Source organism: Dasypus novemcinctus, chromosome 13, assembly GCF_030445035.2.
Source record: "Dasypus novemcinctus isolate mDasNov1 chromosome 13, mDasNov1.1.hap2, whole genome shotgun sequence".
Classification (NCBI taxonomy): domain Eukaryota; kingdom Metazoa; phylum Chordata; class Mammalia; order Cingulata; family Dasypodidae; genus Dasypus; species Dasypus novemcinctus.
In genome coordinates, this window is record NC_080685.1 from 20,822,345 (window position 1) to 20,839,609 (window position 17,265).

Below are 17,265 nucleotides of genomic sequence, written 5' to 3' on the forward strand. Positions count from 1 at the left end.
CCTCCCCACGGGCGGGAGGACGGCGGCGCCGCGGGGAGCAGCAGCTCGCAGGGAGCCGCCGTGGCGCCGCGCGGGGCGGGAAGCTGCCGGGGCGGGTGAAGGCCTGCGGGCTCCTGCCCCGCCCCGAGGAGCCGCGAGAGGGCGCGCGACACGCCCGGCCTGCAGCCCTGAGGCGCCGCTTCCTGCTTCTGCGGGACAGCCCCCCGCAGCCCGCGGCGGGCCTGAGGCGAGGCGGGCGCCTGAGCTGAGCGAGCGGGGGCCGCGGGGCAGTCCCCGTCCCCGCCTTCTCAGGACCGTCCTCCGCTCGGGCGCCGAGACCCGCCCTGGAGGGACGCTCTGGCGGCGGCGGCGCTTCTCCAGCAGAGACCCCCGCAGCGCCCCTCGGCCCGCAGAGGCGCAGGCCCTCAGGCTGGCGCGGCTCCCGCAGGAGCAGGAGGGGCCGTCCTTCCCCAGCCGCCCTGGGCGCCGGACGCTCGTCCCCGTCCCTCGCGCCGCCCTCCTCACGCTGGGAGCTTCCTTTGCTCCCACGAGGTCCCCGCGCGGCCAGGGCGGGAGGCGGAAGCGACGCCCCGAGGCCGGGAGAGGCGGGCGGGGCTCGTCAGGGGCGCCGGGGTCCTGCCTGCGCTCCCTCCTCACGCGGCAGGGGCGGCGGTCGAGGGCCGCAGCGTGTCCCCAAGTTCCCCGCGCGGCGTCGCAGCCCGCGGCGGCCTCAGCCCGCGCCCTGCGCTCCTCGCCGGGGTCCCGCAGACACACGCATGCGGCCCTTAATGCAGGACCACGCAGCCACCAGCCAGGCCGCGTCCTCGTGCGTCCCCTGGAGTCGGGCTACTCTGCTCAGCACGTTTTGAAGAGAAACCTGCGAGGGTGAGACGGGGGTGCGCTGGGGGGAGGCCCACGAGGGCCGCCCCGCGTGGAGGCTAGTGGGGCGGTGGCCTGACAGTCAGACCCTCTCCTTCCCCGGAACATTCTTCAACAGGCTCTGCCCAGCAACTAAAGGGTACGTGTGGCAAATGTCTAGTTTTTCCACCAAATTGGGATGATTAGCTATATTTTTCTTCACTCATTCTCATTCTCCTCTCTTTCTTAAAATCAAAATAAATAAATGTGGGTAATTTTGATATTGCCTTCAGGCCCCGAGGCTCTTTTAATTATGTTTGTGTGTGTGTGTATACATACAAATATACACACATATACAGCTATTACTATAACAGTCATTTCATGTTAATTTCACATGTATAATCCAGGGTATTAACCACATTTGCAATATTTTTGGCTGCAATTATATAGATATACATAAATGCAAGCGTTAATCAATTTCAGGTGTCCAACTGAGGGGTACTAATTATGTTCACAATTTTTTTTTGCTACAATCTCAAGTCATTAGTAAATACTTTTCCTCACCTTCAACAGAAAGTCTATACCAATTGAGTACAAGCTTAGACCTTTTAGTGAATTTGCTCTCAAATGTTATTTTATTCTTTGACGTTATTTTGAAGGGAATTAATTTTTTTCAAGCCGATTTTATTGTTATATAATAATAAAGATTAATTCATCCAAAGAGTAAAAACAATGGTATTTGGTATTATAACGGATTTGTGCATTGATCACCCCAGTCGTTCCCAGAGCACCCTCATTATTCCAATAATGATAGTAAACAGAAACCAAACAAACAAATTTCATCATCTCTCAATCCTCTGGGCCTCGCCTGCCCTACATAGCTTCAATTCTTTTTCCTTCTCACGAGTGGGTTTGCACTTATATCATGTAAAGCAGTCACATACATATATGCAATCTCCCCATATTCATGTTTAACATGAGATTTTACTGTCTTATACAGTCCCATGTTACCGTTTCTAGGTTTCGTGCTAGCCATATCCATGACCTTAGACTAGGCCTTTCAACCACTCTCAGACCCATGGAATAGCACTGCTACTTACAAATACCGTGATATGCTTTAGCCATTTCTAGTCACCTCCAAAAATTTACACACAACTGTTTCCCCCCACCAATTCTCCACGGATCAGTCTTTCCATCCTCTTCCCTCCTTCTATTTACAGGTGACCTGCCTTCTAATTAAACACTCCCTGAGTTTACATGATACATTCAGTTCATAATAGCACAATCATACAGTATTTGTCCTTTTGTGTCTGGCGTGTTGACTCAAATAATGTCCTCCAGGTTCACCGGTGTTGTTATTGGCTTCGTGACTTCATTTCATCTTCCTGCTACATAACAGTTCACCTTCTGTATCCGCCCCAAGTCGTTCATCCATTCACTGGTTGATGGACACCTGGGTGTTTCCAACTTTTGGCAGTCACGAATAAGGTGGCTATGAACCTGGACACGATTTAATCATATTTTCATCCCCCCCGCTCTGTCCTTCAGGTAGGACAGCTCCTATTTCTTCATCTCCAATTCACTGACTTCCTGTCGTCCTCCAAATGTAGTGAATTCTGTGCAGTGATTCCTTTTTTTAAAATTGACAATTTTCCTTTCACATTTCATATTGTCAATTTTGTCTTCTCTTTATTATTTCTATTCTTGAGGGCATTTACTATCTCTTACTTTTTGGGTGGTTCTATTTTCACTTTAACCATGAGCACAGTTACAAGTAAATCTTAGGCATTTTTTGCCTCCACTTTCCAATCTTTGGTTCATCTCTGCATCACTCTTCCCGAATTTTGATTGTGGGTCACCATTCCCATTTCTCTTAAAGCAAGTAATTGAAGCAGATACTATTGGATCATATTCTCGATATTTTGAAAGATGCCTGGTGTGACTCTGAATTCTTAGGTATCACAAAGAGTCCTGGCTGTTTTTAAAGAGCACGCTATAATCCTGGTGGATGGTCAGCCTGCTGACTTGTTGTTTGTTCTCCCCCGTAGTGGATGGCCAGTGAAATGTCAGCTCGGGGACTTTGTCTTTGGCTGGACTACTTGGAGTCTGCCTGTACATGCATAATTCCAGAGCCAGCCAGGAATCGGGCAGGGTTTTACCCACGATTTGGACCTTGGCTTCAGTGTCTCTTTTTTCTGAGCTTTCCCCCATTGACTTTACAACTGGAGAGACTGTCCACATTTTGTACTCTGTCCTTTCATCCAGTAAGGCAGTTGGTTTTGGTTATAATGTAGCTGACCCCAATAGAACAACAGGTTGGCCTTGAGCCTAAAGTTTGTGGACTGGAAATCTCAATGTTTTTTCCTTGTACTTTTCCTCCTGCTGTTGCTGAGTCTGCCAGCACCCTGGCATAATTTTAAAAATCTATACTTTGCCCAAAGTTGACTACTTCTTGCATAGTTGACTGCTTCTTTAGGAGCAGTGCCAGCAGACCTTAGGCACAGCTTACCTCATTCTGTCAGTCATGGCAGCCTGACAAATCAGGTGAGAGCAGCAGCTGGGTTGGAAACCCTGGGTGCCTATGACACAATGGGCCCAAAGGTAAGGATCCGCCAATTCCCATGTCTAAGAAAAGGGCAACTGTTCCCTCCCGGTTTCAAACTGCAGATCTCTCCTTGTGAGGCAAACATGAGAACCACTACACTACGGAAACCAAACAAGTATTCTTCAGGGTCCATCTGTGAGAGTTGTCCTGCTGAGGCGTCCAACTGGCAGGATTGGCAAGGTACCAAGTGCAACCTCCCTTCCAAATTCCAGCGCCAGCAGCCAAGTGCTGGAAAAAGGCTTCGGCAACTAAAGTGCCAGCTTTTCCCGCAAACCACACTCCTGCTCCCCACAGGCGCTGCCTCCCACTTTCACACCCACCTCTCAGCCAAGGACCCCGAGTACCACACTTTGGATTCCGTCTCCCGCATCTTACTTCCTTTTGGAAAGAAGCACCCACGGACACCCTTGGCCTTGACAGCCTCTCCAGCCCCTGCAGCTGCGGGAGCCGGCGCCTTAGGCCCCTGCGCCTTTGGGCCTCTCCCACCGTCCCTGGGCTGCCGACACCGCCCTCCCGGCTTCTGGAGCCCGCGGCCGGGGCTCTGCGCTCTGGACGGATGATCCGAGCCTCCAGGCCCCCCAGGAAGCCGCGCCCTCGCCCCAACGCGCCCACGGGCCAGACTCGCTCGCCTCGGGGACAGCGCTCGCCTCGGGGACAGCGCTCTCGCCGCGGCCGAGGCAAGTCCTCCGGCGCCCCCCAAGTTCTCCTTCCTTCAGGGCGACTCCAGCGAAGTCCAGCCTTGAGACTGGCCGCCTTCAGGTTTTAGCCGCTGCCGAGCCAGAGACCTCCGCGAGCGGGACGACTCCGAGCCTCCCGCGCGTCCCCACGCCCTCGGCGGCCTGGACGAAGATCCTCGGGAGACAGACAGGCCTCGAGGCAGACATGGAACCGCGGGAGGAATGGGGGGCGGGCAGCTGGGCCTCCAGGCGCCCAAGGCCGCGAGACTGGGCGGCCCCCCAAAGCTGCGGGGGGAGGAGGAGGGGGTTTGGGGCGCTGCTCAGGCCGCGCCAGTCTTCCCTTCCGCCCACACCCCCAGGGCCCGCGGGGCTTTGGAGGGTCCCTGCGCCTCTTGCCGCGTCACACGGGCCCGCAGCGAGTCTCCTCCCTGTGGGGTGGCAGGAGGCGCACTGGCCGCCCCGGGAGCAGGTCTGGCTGAGCTGGAGTCCCTGAGGGGAGGCAGAGGCCGAGCCCGGGGGTCGTGACTCGCTTGGAAAAGGGGCGGCCGCTCCTGCTCCTCGGCTCCGGCTGCTGCTCAAGTGTTCATTAGGCTTTTGGGGGAGGTGACCGGCGCGACACCCGCGACGTGCGAGGGACGTGAGCGGCGGGTGGCGTCCCCGAGGCTCCGCGCGGAGGCGTCTATACACGCAGGTGAGGAGGTCGGGGCACACGCGCAGCTCGCGAGCTGGGCAGACACGGAAAAGCGCCGTCAGGGCACGGGCAGGAGGCGGCGTCCAAACGACACCAGGACACCCAGACGCCGCTCTGCGCCCCGCCCCCCCACAAGCCAGCAGGCACCCGGTGGGGGTTCACCCCCGTGGACACCCCAGCCCGCCGCCGCCCACCAGGCGCTGCGCACCTCTTCTCTTCTCGTTTCCAGGCGCCGTCACCAAGAGGTGTGCGATAAATATTGGGTGCGTTGACAGCCGCTGGGAGGGCGAGATCCAGGGAGGTGACATTGCCTGAGGCGCCAGAGGCAGCCTGCGCGGGGCAGAGGAGCCAGCGAGTGGCCGCAGGGCTGCAGACCTGCTCGTGCTTCCAGGGGCAGAGTTGTCCCGGCCCTGGGCTGTGCTTGGCGCCCGGGGCTGGAATGACTTGGTGGAGAGCGGCTTGGGGGGCTGGCGGTGGGCGGGGGGCGGGAAGCAGGGTGGCCTTGCCTAGTGTGGAGTGAAATGCACGAGGCTGCCGCGTGCCAGCGCCCGCTGCTTGGGGACTTACCTGGCAGGGAAGACACCATGATCTCTAAGGGCTTTTCCAAGGGCGAGGCTCATCCATTGCCCTGAGGATCTGCCGAGCCCTGCGATTGCCCCACAGGGGGAACACTGAGTGCAAAATGTGTGTTGCTGGAGGGTTGCATCCGCTTTCCCTGACCTGTGTCTCCCAGTAGACTTGAAAACCTATTGCCACTCTGGCTTTCCCTTCACCTCGGCGGGGAAGTGCTCCGAATGGGCTTCACCTCTGCGCTCTTCTATCAAAATGAACCTCGCCCTTCCAGCATGTGCAGCCTTCCACTGCTCCAAAAGCTCATGTTGCCTACCAAAGCTAGACTGTAGCTACTGCTTGGGTTGTGCTCCTTCTTGGCCTCTCTTCCCTCCCCATCTCTTCCCCTCAGCGCAGGGCCTTGGGGCCTCGGCCTTCGCGGGTCTGTTCAACTCCTGTGGCTCAGCCCAACCACCCCACACCCAACACCCCACCAGCCTCTCCCACCCGCATCACCTTCCTTACCCCCGCCCTGTGAGGACCCTCAGCACAGAGTGGGGCTCGGATTCAAGCTTCCCACGTGAGGAGAGGCCTTTCCAGAGCCTCCTGGGGACCTGAAGGGGGAGAGGTACCTCCTCCAGGAAGAAGGAAGCCAGGGGCCTGTGGTCGCAGGGAGGCTGGTGGGCCCTGAAGCTGCCTCCTCGGGTTACCATGTGCCTCTGACGCCTCTCCTGGCTTTGTGGTCGCCCCCCTCTTCCCCTTCTGTCCTGGCCTTCTCTGATTCCCGATTCCCTCTCTTCCTATTTGTGCCACAGAACTTCCCTCCCCCCACCCAGCTCACACATTTCCTGGGGTTCTCCTCTGCCTTACAGAAGGTACAAAAATGAAATGAAAATGTGCTAAATGAAAGAAACCAACCATTCACAAAATACTACATAATGTGTGACTGCATTGATTCAAAATGCCAATATAAAGGAATTTATAAAGGTGGAACTAGATTCGTGGTTCTGTTGGGCTGGGGAAGGATTGAGGGATGGAGAGGTGACTGCTAAAGGCGGTGGAATTTTGTCTTTTGAAATAATGAGAAACTCCCATGTTTTTCTGTGTTCATGGAGTCTCAACATTGTAGTTAGATTAAAAGCCACTGGTTGTGCTCTTTGGCTAGATGGTATGGCATAGGAATCTATCTCAATAAAACTACTTTTTAGAGGAAGACTATGAGAAGGGTCAAATAGGGACTGGTGGAAAGAAACTAGAGTAGAGACGCCATTGGTGAAAGAAAAATGTGCCTCCATATATGTAAGAGGGTAGGAAGGATGGCCACAGTTTTGCAGGATGTCAGTAGCTGGTGTGGGAGTCTTGGGGGAGGGGTGTTAGGAGGAGACCTAAGTTTGATTTGTCTTTGATGGAAGTGCTACAGAAGTCAGCAGGCAGGAAGTGGGGGATGCTAAGTGAGGTAGGAGACCGCAAGCACTGGAAAGGCTGGTGTCCATCCCTGGGTGGGCTCGAACCACCAACTTTCCAGTTAACAGCTGAACATGCTAACCAATTGCACCACAAAGACAGATGACACTGTCCCTGGCTTCCTTTTGACCACTGAGTACTAGCCCGTGGCATGGTGGACAGAAGCTGCTTGGCAACTCTCCAGGTAATGGACATTTGGCTTGTTTCCAGTCTTGCCTATTGTGACGAAAGCTGCTTTCAACAATCATTCGAAGAGTACTTTTGTCAACAGAGATTTTCATTTGTCAGAGAAGTGAGGAACTGCTAGGTGAGCAATTCCTATGATCAAAGGGAGGTACATGCCAACCTTCATAAAACTGCCCAAACTTTCTCAAGGTACCTGGACCCATTTGCATTCCCCTGAACCGTGTGTGAGTTATCATTGTTCCACATCTTCACCAGGCTTGGGTTTCTCAGTCTTCTTCATGTGAACCACTGGACTGGGAGTGGTGGTAACTCTACATGGTATCTTGTTTTCTTTATTTTTTTGGCGGGGTGGGGGAGGTTATTTTGTTTTGGTTTATGTTTGTTTTTTGGTTTTACCATTTGTATTAGTCTGCCAAAAAGGGTGCTGATGCAAAATACCAGAATTTGGTTGGTTTTTATAAAGGGTATTTATTTGGGGTAGGAGCTTGCAGTTACCAGGACATAAAGCAGACGTTACTTCCCTCAAGTCTATGTCCACATGTTGGAGCCAGATGGCCGACATTTGTGAGGGTTCAGGCTTTCTGGGTTCCTCTGGGCTAAGCTCTTCTGTTTCCTCCACAAGGTCAGCTGTAGACTATGAGGCTCTCCAGGCTTTGCCTCTTTCCACAAGGTCAGCTGTAGGTTATCAGGTGAACAGCTCTGTCTCTTTCCCCGGGGGGGCTTCAGCTTCAGGCTTCAGCATCAATCTCCAACATCAAAACTCCAATAGCAGAAACCCCCAGCTATGCTCTTTGCCATGCCTCTTATCTGTGAGACCCCACCCCTAATCATAACTCAGTCATGCCTGGGTACAGATCAGATTACAAGCATAATCCAATATCTATTTTTGGAATTCATAACCATATAAACTGCTACATCACTTTTATATTTATTTTTAAAGGAGCTTTGGGTTACATAAATGTTACATAAAAGATATAAGGGATTCCCATATGCCCTGTTCCCTCCCCCTCCCAGTCTACGTGGTTTTAACACCCATTTCCCTGACAACTGATAATACTGAGCACTCTGTGATGTGTCTTCTTATAGGCCATATGTGTATCTTTCCTTCAGGAGTATCTTTTGTCTTTGACCCTGTTAAATAATTTGGGGGCCATGATATTTTTATTCTCAGGTTGGGGGAGTTCATTATATATTCTAGGTACAGGCTTGTCATCAGGTGAGCACTTTCTCCCTGTCTCTGGCTTGTCTGTACATTTGCTTAACGGCGTCTTTCATTAAGAAGGGGTTTTGCATGTGGCTGAGACTCATTCATTACTTCTTTCTTTCATATTTTCACTTTCTGCATCCTGCTTAATAAAACTTGCCTTCCACTGAGTCACCAAGATACTTTCAAAATGCTTTATGGTTTTAACGAGTGTGTTTTTTGGTCTATGGTTACCTGAAACAAACTTTTGTGTGTAATGTGAGGAAGAAATAAAGGTTTCCTATTCCCCCAATATCGATAGCCGTTTGTTTCAGCACCAGTTATTGAAACTATTTCCTTGCCCGATTCAACGAGCTTGTATGGAAAACCACTTGACAATATACCTGTGGATCCATTTCAGGCTGCTCAGCTCAGGCCATTCCTCCACCTTTCTGGCCAATACCTTTAGGACACACCCGGGTCTATTGTAGCTTATAGTACGTGTTAAAGGGCAGTAATACAAGTCTACTGGTTTTGTTCTTCTCTTTCGTATGGCTCAATAATTTTTCAAATCTATAAATACCCACGTAACCACCCTGCAGGGCAAGATATGCTGTCACTTGAGCCGCCTCTTCTCAGAGTTGGCCATGTGCGTGCACGTGCACAGGTGGCCCCTCTGGGCCCGAAGATCCCCTACTGTACCCTCCAGAGAGACTAAATCTGCAGGTGTCTGCCAAGCTGATGAGGAGACAAAGTGCCTTCCAAACTCAGCTCGGCTTCTGGGGATTTCCTGGGTGGGGGCCGACGGGGGTATCCAGCTCACTCTCCAGAATTTTGATCTTTGAAACAGCTTTTTCTTCAGTTATTTCTAACTGTAAAATGTGCAAAGATTTGTGTTTCTGATAGTTAGGCTCATGTGTTTACGATATTCTCTCCTTTCAAGGGAGATAGAGTCCTATGGAGGGTCCCTAATGCTCAAAGCTGGATGTTGGGTGAGAGGTTACAAAAGGGAGGTTGAAGGAGTACTGACATTTTTGAAAGAAGATGTGGGAGAGCCTGAGAAATGGAGCGATGGGGAGGTGGTGAGAGTCGGCTCTACCCAGAATTCGAATTTCCTTTTGGCGGTGGATGTCAGATTTTACAGAAAGAAGAGAGATGCACTTTAGTGGGAAAAGAAGATATTTGAGTTCTTTTATGACTTCTTCATCTTTTTATGTATGGTTCTCCTTAACCATCTTTATAAATAGGGCCTAGGTGAGCTTGATATGTTGTTTTGTTTCTTTGCTTTGTTTTGGAATGCATACTTGCATAAAGATGGCTCTTGTACTTCAAGCCTTCTGCTGTGAACCTCCCAGAGTCCTGTTAGGTTCCTCCAGCTCTGCACTGAAAGTAAAAGGAGCCCAAGATGTTGGTGTGAGGGTAGGTCTCCCTGGGAAAGTGCAGGGAAAATTAAGAGGGGCACGTGCTTCCTACAGAATCAACAACATCGGCTTTCCCTTCTCTGGTGGTTTTCCAGGTTCCTTAACATAAGATCCCTTTTTCCAATTGGAGGCTGTTGTCGAGTAAAAATCTTTGCCTTGCGTCCATGGAATCCACAGAAATCCTGGGTAAGGAAGTTCAAGTGCTCCCACCTGGGAAGTCTGGGGATGGCATAGGGGTTGGTAGCCTGGCGATGGCTGTCTGCTTTGTGTACTTGGCAGACTGGACCCTGGTCTGGGATTCGCCTTCCTCAGTCACCGGTGGACCCGGTTCCAGAAGAGGCAAATTCTCAGTCACTTTAGATGCGGGAATGTCCCAGGATCTCCTATTTCTTTTGCTCTCTCTCCCATTACCCCTTCCCAAACAGGACTGGAGTCTCCATTCTCGGATGGCGTCAAGACGCTTTTAGGTTTCTCTGTGCCAGGACCAGAGAGTTGATGGTTGCCCCGACGTGTGCCTCCCGGCCCAGTGTCACCAGAGCAGAGGCTGCCCCAGGACCCAACTCTGCACAGGTGGGATCTGGAGGAGCCGGGAGGGCAGCAGGGGCCAGCGAGTGAGAAAGGCAGAAGAGGACGGGAGCGACAGGCTCAGCACACTGTTTCTCATGCCCCCTCATCTGCTGCTCTGGGTGCCCTGGGCACCTCCAGAATCCCCATAGGCTGAACGGAAAGAGGTGGGAAGTTCTAGAAAAGGTCAGAAGAATTGTCTGGAGGCCTCTTTGGTCCTCCTGCGGCGGGCGCTTGTGGGTGGTGGTGGGCGGGCGTTCAATTGCCACTGAGTCAGCAGAGACACAGGAGCGCCTCCACAAAGAACTGCCCAAGGTAAATATCACTAGTGCCCAGGAGGAGAAAGCCTGGTGTAGGTCAGTGTCCACACCGGACTCATGAGGAAGCACGAATTGCTGACTCGCTGGATGTGGCATCTGAGGAAAACCCCCACTGCAAAGTGAGTTCTGAGTTTCTGGGACTGAGACTATGACCGCGCTTCCATGACTGAAGCTGGGAAAACTGCAGGTGCAGCATGTTGTAGGCAGAAGAGCCGGAGTTCAGGTGACCCCGGAGGCCTTGCTCCTGGAAGGAGGTTTCATCCAGCCTGTCTCCATCACGGCATCCACCTGAGCCCTTTAGGAGGCGGGAGAAGCTGGCCTGTGGTTCTCAGCCTCCTGGTCTCCCTGGCTCCTCTTCCCTTCTTGCCTGCTCCCCTCCACCTGGTCCCCAGGCCTGGAGCCCCCCACCATGTGTGCCCCCTTGGTGCCCGGCAAAGGCGTATCTTAGGTCAGTCTTGCTGCCCACCCTGACTTATGCCCTGAGCCGCACGACGCTGGCCCCACAGAGAGCTGAGTCCGTCGCGTTTGGGCTGGGTTTTTGGAGAAAGCAGAAAGGAAACAGCCTTTCGGGTTTCCTTTCGGGAGGATTCCTGAAGGGGGGTGGGGCAGCTGCAGGGTAGGTAAGTGGGGAGGGGCTCCCCAGATCTCGGTGCACTGGTTTCTACTGCAGGAGGGAGGGAGACAAAAATTAGTTTACCATCTCGTTGGTGGCTAGTGGCTTTCACCTCTGCAACCTGGCTTCAAGTCCTGGTCAGGGAAGTCTTTAAACAGTCCTTGCTCACACAGGAATTTTTTAAAATTTTATTTCTGGAGGTCTAGTGCACTCCAAGAAAGGTGAGGACATCTTGCGTGAGCACTCCCGAGCTGCGGGAGGGAGGGGAAGTGCTTGAGGTTGCTACTCAAAAATATTGATGGCTGAAATTTTAACATATTGGTCCTTGGATGAAAGTGAAATATAAAGACATTTCTTTCCCCAGTTTCCTCTGGGGAAATGAAACTGAAGAAATGAACCTGGAATACTCTGCCTACCTTTTGGGACTAGAGTCATTATGACTCTCTGAAAGATAGGATTGAAAATAAGCAGTAATGCCGGTCTTGTTGAGAAGCCGGACCAGTCAAGGCTCAGTCACATACTTGATCTCAGGAAAGAACTCGGCCATCGTTTTGACCCTTCACAGCTTTGGCTCTACCTGGCCACTGCTCAACACCCAAGACATACTCCCTTCTCTGGCCATCTCACCTTCAATTACCCTTTTCCCCGACCAGATTTACCTCTAGTCCCACTTGTCTTTGTTAAGTACACACCTGCATTTCCACCTCACAACTCCTAGCTTACAAATCCAGGCACTATGGGCATCACTGAGTTAGGAATCTAAAGGTCAAGGCCTCAGCGAGTTCCCTATCAGCTTCAAACACGCCTGACCATCTCATTACACTATGATCAGATCCAGGCACAGCCTCTCCCCAAGATTGTGGCACTTGTCCTGGGTTTTTTGATCCATCAATAAAACAAAGCCCCTTACCTTTCCTACTGACTGCCCAGTACATTTACCCTCAGCAACTTCCATCCTGTTACTAAGGCAGGGTCTTGTTGTCCTCTCAGAATAAACTCTCATACCTACTCGACTTGTTCTGTCTGACTCAATTTAAGCCCAATTCTTAATTGCAACTCTATGTTTTAGCTGGTTCTAAAAGCAAAGACAAATGTCTTAGAGCATGTGGCTATTTGAACATCTGGAACACCCAACAGCCGCCACGCCGCTCCCTGGGCAGCCTCTGTTGAATTCCTCTGAAGACTAGCCTTGAGGCCCAGTAGAAAGTCCAGAGAGATCATGGCCACCACCTGGTGGAGGACCTGGGAACTGCCCAGGTGGATTTCACCTGGGGCTTTCATTTTGCCCATTGATCCTGAGATACCATTTGCAGGGCAGTTTTACTTTACCCTTGACAACTCCTGACACCCCATTTATTTGCTGCTTTAGAATTTTCCTGATTAACAAGATACAGAGAGTGAATTTTAACAAAGACATGGTGGACACGGGGTTTGAAAAGGACAGTGCCTGAAGGGGTCTTCCAAGAGGAAGGAGAGTGTCCCTTTGCTGAAAGGCTTTGAGGTTTCTCTCCATGGCCTGCCTTGGACTTGATGTTAAGTGAAGTTTGGGAAGACTGTGCTTTTTCTACAACAGTGTCTTTTCTTGTGCAGGGGTCACAGTGCTTCCCTCACACCCGAATCCTGAGCCTAGGTTATGCTTCCACTTTCTTTCATGTCGAGAAATTTTGTAATTTATGCAGGTAATTTTGGAGAGTATTCTCAATATTGTGAATGATACACAGAGAGACTCTGGATTGTTATGTATTACAAAGTATTTTGGGTATTTTAAAATGTAAACTGTTACCCTGGTTGATATCAAACTGCAAACTCAGTCTCCCCTCCCGTGGGTGGCAGGTGAAATGTATCTTCAGCTGGACTACTTGGAGTCTGCCTATACATGAATAATGCAGGAGTCAGCCAGAAATTGGGCAGTTTTACCTACAACTTGGAACTCACTTCAGTGCCTTTTCCTTAGCTGAGATTCCCGCCCTGGATTTTCATACTGTGGTGGTGGCCCAAACTTTGTCCTCTGATCCTTTAAACCAGCAGCACAGTTTGGACTTGTATTAGAATTTAGCTATCCCAAGTAGAGCAGGCTGTGGTTTGCCTTCAGCAAAAAATTCGTAAAACATTCAGTGCTGTTCTTTCTTCCACAGGCCTGCCTGTTGTTCTGTCTTCCTGCTCTTTGAAAAAAATCCATATTGTCCACAGTTTATCATTTTCTGTGGGAAAAGTGTTCAGAAAAGAGCAAGCAGCAATTACCAGAAAGAGAACTCATTCGCCTAGTAATGGCAGCATAGCCAATTGGGCAAGCGCCTTCCGTGGTTTGAATCTTGGCATGGTTATGTGACCTTGGGTAAGATGCTTATTTGCTCTCCAGAGCAATGCTGTGAGAACTGGTTTAAGAAGCAGCCCTTATTTGCATTCTTCACAGGAATTTTAGGAAGAATCATTGCACCAAATCCAAGTTAGCAAACATAAATGCTCAGGACCTGAAAAACTAGTCCACCACAACGGTGAAACAAAGGCAAAGATTGGATTGCCTCCCAACCACGGGAGAGGAACTAATGAAAAATCACAACCCTGTCGACAGTAAAACAGTAAATAGCTCACGGAAGCCCACCTCCAGCACAAATCACTCAGTGGAATTTTGTCACATCAGCAAATCACAGGATCAGCCAATACCCAGGGGAGTGAATCGGCCTCACCCTGAGAAAACCACCTTAGAGATCCTGGTGTCTCCGTGCCAGGAAAGTATGCAAGTAGCAGATGCCTCATTGCGCTTCACTCTGTACTCACCAGCCCCATTCTTCCCAGCACCCGCCTGCCACCAGCCTCCCAAGCTGCTCTCCACAAAAGTTATTCCAGCCCTGGCAACAAGCACAGCCCAAGGCCTGGACAACTCTGCCTCCTGGAAGCACAAGCAGGTCTGCAGATCAGCAGCCTCTCGATGACTTCTCTGCCCCCTGCATGGGCTGCCTCTGGCACCTCAGTCAATGTCACCTCCTTGGATCTCGCCCTCAAGCGGCTTTCCACAGACCCAATATTTATCTGCACACCTCTTGGTGACAGTGCATGGAAACCAGAAGAGAAAATGTGTGCAGTGCCTAGGTGGGTGGCGGGGGGTGGAGCCATCTCTGGGGAAGAAACCCACCACCGGTTGTCTGCTTGTGGGGTTGGGCCTTGGTGCAGAGCATTGTTTTGGATCTACTAAATTAATATTTAATTTGTACACCTGCCTTCTGCTCTTGGCAATGACAGTACTTTTCCACTTCCTCCAGGCTCGCAAGCTGTGCCCGTGGGACCTGGAACCTCTTTCCTTACTTGTACAGAGGACAACGGGTGGCCCTGGAGGACACCAGACCTCAGACTGAAAGGGAGATTGCCAACTATGGACAGAACGTGCAAGAATTATCTTCCTTGTGCAGGGAATTCTCATCTTCCTTGGGGATCACTAGACCTCCAGAGATAAAAAGATTCCTACATGAGCAGAGATTGTGCTAAAGCGAGTTCCCTAACCCAGCATGGAACCCAGGCAGCAGGCTTTCTGATTCCTAGCCACTGGACCACCAGGGAAACACTGAACTCCTGTAGTCGCTTCCCTTCCAGTAGAAGGAAGGAAGCATGTCTATTTACCTACCCTGCTGTGCCCCGTGCACACCTCCAGTAGGAGCCTCAAAAGTTGTTTTGTTTCCTCCAAAAGCCAGCTTGCACAGGATGTACTGAGTGCTCTGAACCAGTGTCCTCCCTGTGAGGGTGCAAGTCAGGGTGCTAAGTAGATCTTCCAACTGTGGAGAGGTGGTGGTGAGGTTAAAGGGAGGAGAGGGGAGGGGAATCAACCAGGGAGAGAAGGGGGCCAAGTACCAAGACTTCGGCATCTTCAACCTCCTAAAAGGGACTTAGAAGGATGCAGAAATGTAGACCACCTGGATGGAAAACTTCTTCCAGCAAGGCCTCTGGGTCCTGAGCTTAACTCTGGATTGTCTCCCTGCAACCTGCTTTCCCACCTTAGCTGATGTAAACTCCATTCTTGGTATGGCCAGTCCATGAAACAGCATTCTCCATGACTCCGGTGTTTTCCTCCAACTCAATGTCCAATAAGTCAGCAATTCATGTGTCCTTGTCCGTCAAGTGTGCACACTGATCTACACCAGGCTTTCTGGACTTCTCACCTTGGGCACAATTGTTTTCAGATTGGATAATTCTTGTTTGGAGGGCTCTCTGGTGCATCTCAGGATGTTTAGCAACATTCCTGGCTTCTGCCAACTGGATGCCAGTGGAAAGCCCCACTCACAGCCCAATCCCCTGGCCCATTCAGGACAGTCAAAATTGTATCCAGACACAGAGAAAGGCCACCACCACTTTTTATCCTGCCATGTGAGGGAGAATTTTCCAGGTTTTCCCACAGCTGTTAGCCCCAGGAGGCTGCGAGAGGTCCTAGAATCTGGAATCAGCACAGCACAGAGGCACAAAAGAGGCCCGCCTGGGCTGTGCCCATGGCGCAGCTGAGAAGACAAGCCATATGCCTGATCACCCACAGCTGGGCTCCAGGAGAAGGTGGGCCTTGAGGGGAAGACAGGGACCTCCGCAAAGATGGCCACCATCTTGCTTCATCATATGATGGGACACCAGGATCCAGGAGAAGCTTTTGGTGAAAAAGTCTTCAGGGACAGAGGCAAATGCTACCAAGAAAGTGGGAAGAAGCTAATTCTTGAAGAAATAATACAAGTAAATCTCACAGAATTGAAAAACAAAACAATTTAGAGAAAAAGTGCACACTGAAGAAAAGAAGGACCCATGACAGGGCTATATTAAAAAATTTTTGGAACATTGGGGATAAAAGGAAGATCCTAATGCTTTGACAGGGAGAGTGAGAGAGAGATGAGAAATCATATACAAAATTATAGTATATCAGGGAAAAATCTATGCAGCTTTAACAGATTAAAAAAATGGAGTGGCACAACCAAGTTAGTAATTTATTCCTCATTCATGTTCAGAGGTAGGTCTAGGGCAGGGAGGGCAGCTCTGGAATCCTCAACATGCTGCTTTCCATTCTGAGTTCAAGATGGCAGCCTAGGTCCCTCCATCAGATCTGCATCTCACCCAGAGGGAAGGGGGAAGGAAGAATGGTTATTGGGCGTTGTTTACTTCAGGTATAAATCTGGAAGTAGAAAACATAATTTCAACTCACACTCTACTTGGCAAACTTAGTCACATGCCCATAAACCACTGTAATGCTAGAGCTATAAGTTAGGAGTTATTTTCCTAGTGGAAATAGGAAGAATGGATATTGGAGGACAGATAGAAGCCTCTCTCACAAATATAAATCAGGATTGAATTGTATTTCTTCACAGCATGTCTGGATATTTGTAGCCAAGGGAATAATGCCTTTATAATTTGGAGGTGAAATGATTTTTACTCTAGAATTGCCATTCTAGTTGAATATCAAAAGTGATATTAGAAGAAAGGCATCAAAGACCAGAAACTAGAATTTTCTGGAAGTTATTAAATGACATACTCTAAGAAGTAATCCAAGAAAAAGATGAGATGGGATCTAAGAAGCAGGGCTAGAGAATAAATAGTCCAGAATGGTGTAAAAATCAGATGGCTCTCCAAAGAAGTCTCTGGGAAAAAATGTTATGAATAAATTAATACACTACATTTGATCATTTGGGGGAAACTACTGATAAAGTTGTGCTAGAGACCACGGAACAAATGCAAACATTCTAAGAATAAGTAAAAGAAAAATATTTGAGTGAAAAAATCAAGGCAATTATCAATTCTAAAAAAAAAGCGTATGTAAGAGGAAATCTTACAATAAACAATCTGGCACTATGTAATTCGATTATGAACTAACACCAGACCAAGCTGTAGCTGTATGGAATGGAGAATATGTGGGTAGTATTAGAGAAATAAATTCTCATTTACTCTTATACAAACTCTGAATTATAAAAATCAAAAAGTAGCAGAAAACTCAACTTTATCTATAAGAATAGAAATGAAATGAAATACTGAAATGAGACTATTTTCACCTGTTAGACTGGAGAGCAACCTTAAGTTTGATGAAACACTCTTGGCAGGTGGTGGTAAACCTGACATCCTCATAGATTGATGGCAAGGACGTAAATTGTCCTGACCTCTATGGAGGGTAACTTGGCCAGAGCTATAAATATTAT

At 50.1% G+C, this 17,265-nt stretch overlaps 1 long non-coding RNA gene across 4 annotated transcripts; it reads left to right on the forward strand.

The window, feature by feature from the left end:
* The first annotated feature begins 221 nt into the window (after positions 1 to 221).
* Positions 222 to 17,028, forward strand: LOC111758760 (uncharacterized). 4 transcript variants are annotated; one of them, XR_009188520.2, is made up of 7 exons: positions 222 to 997; positions 3,505 to 9,611; positions 9,709 to 9,799; positions 10,039 to 10,344; positions 12,701 to 12,789; positions 13,246 to 14,200; positions 14,371 to 17,028. It is a non-coding gene; the product is annotated as an uncharacterized lncRNA (long non-coding RNA). The 4 variants fall into 4 exon arrangements; XR_011645362.1 differs by having other exon boundaries at positions 3,505 to 3,622; positions 3,737 to 9,611; positions 10,039 to 12,789; XR_002792927.3 differs by having other exon boundaries at positions 10,039 to 12,789.
* The last annotated feature ends 237 nt before the right edge of the window (positions 17,029 to 17,265 follow it).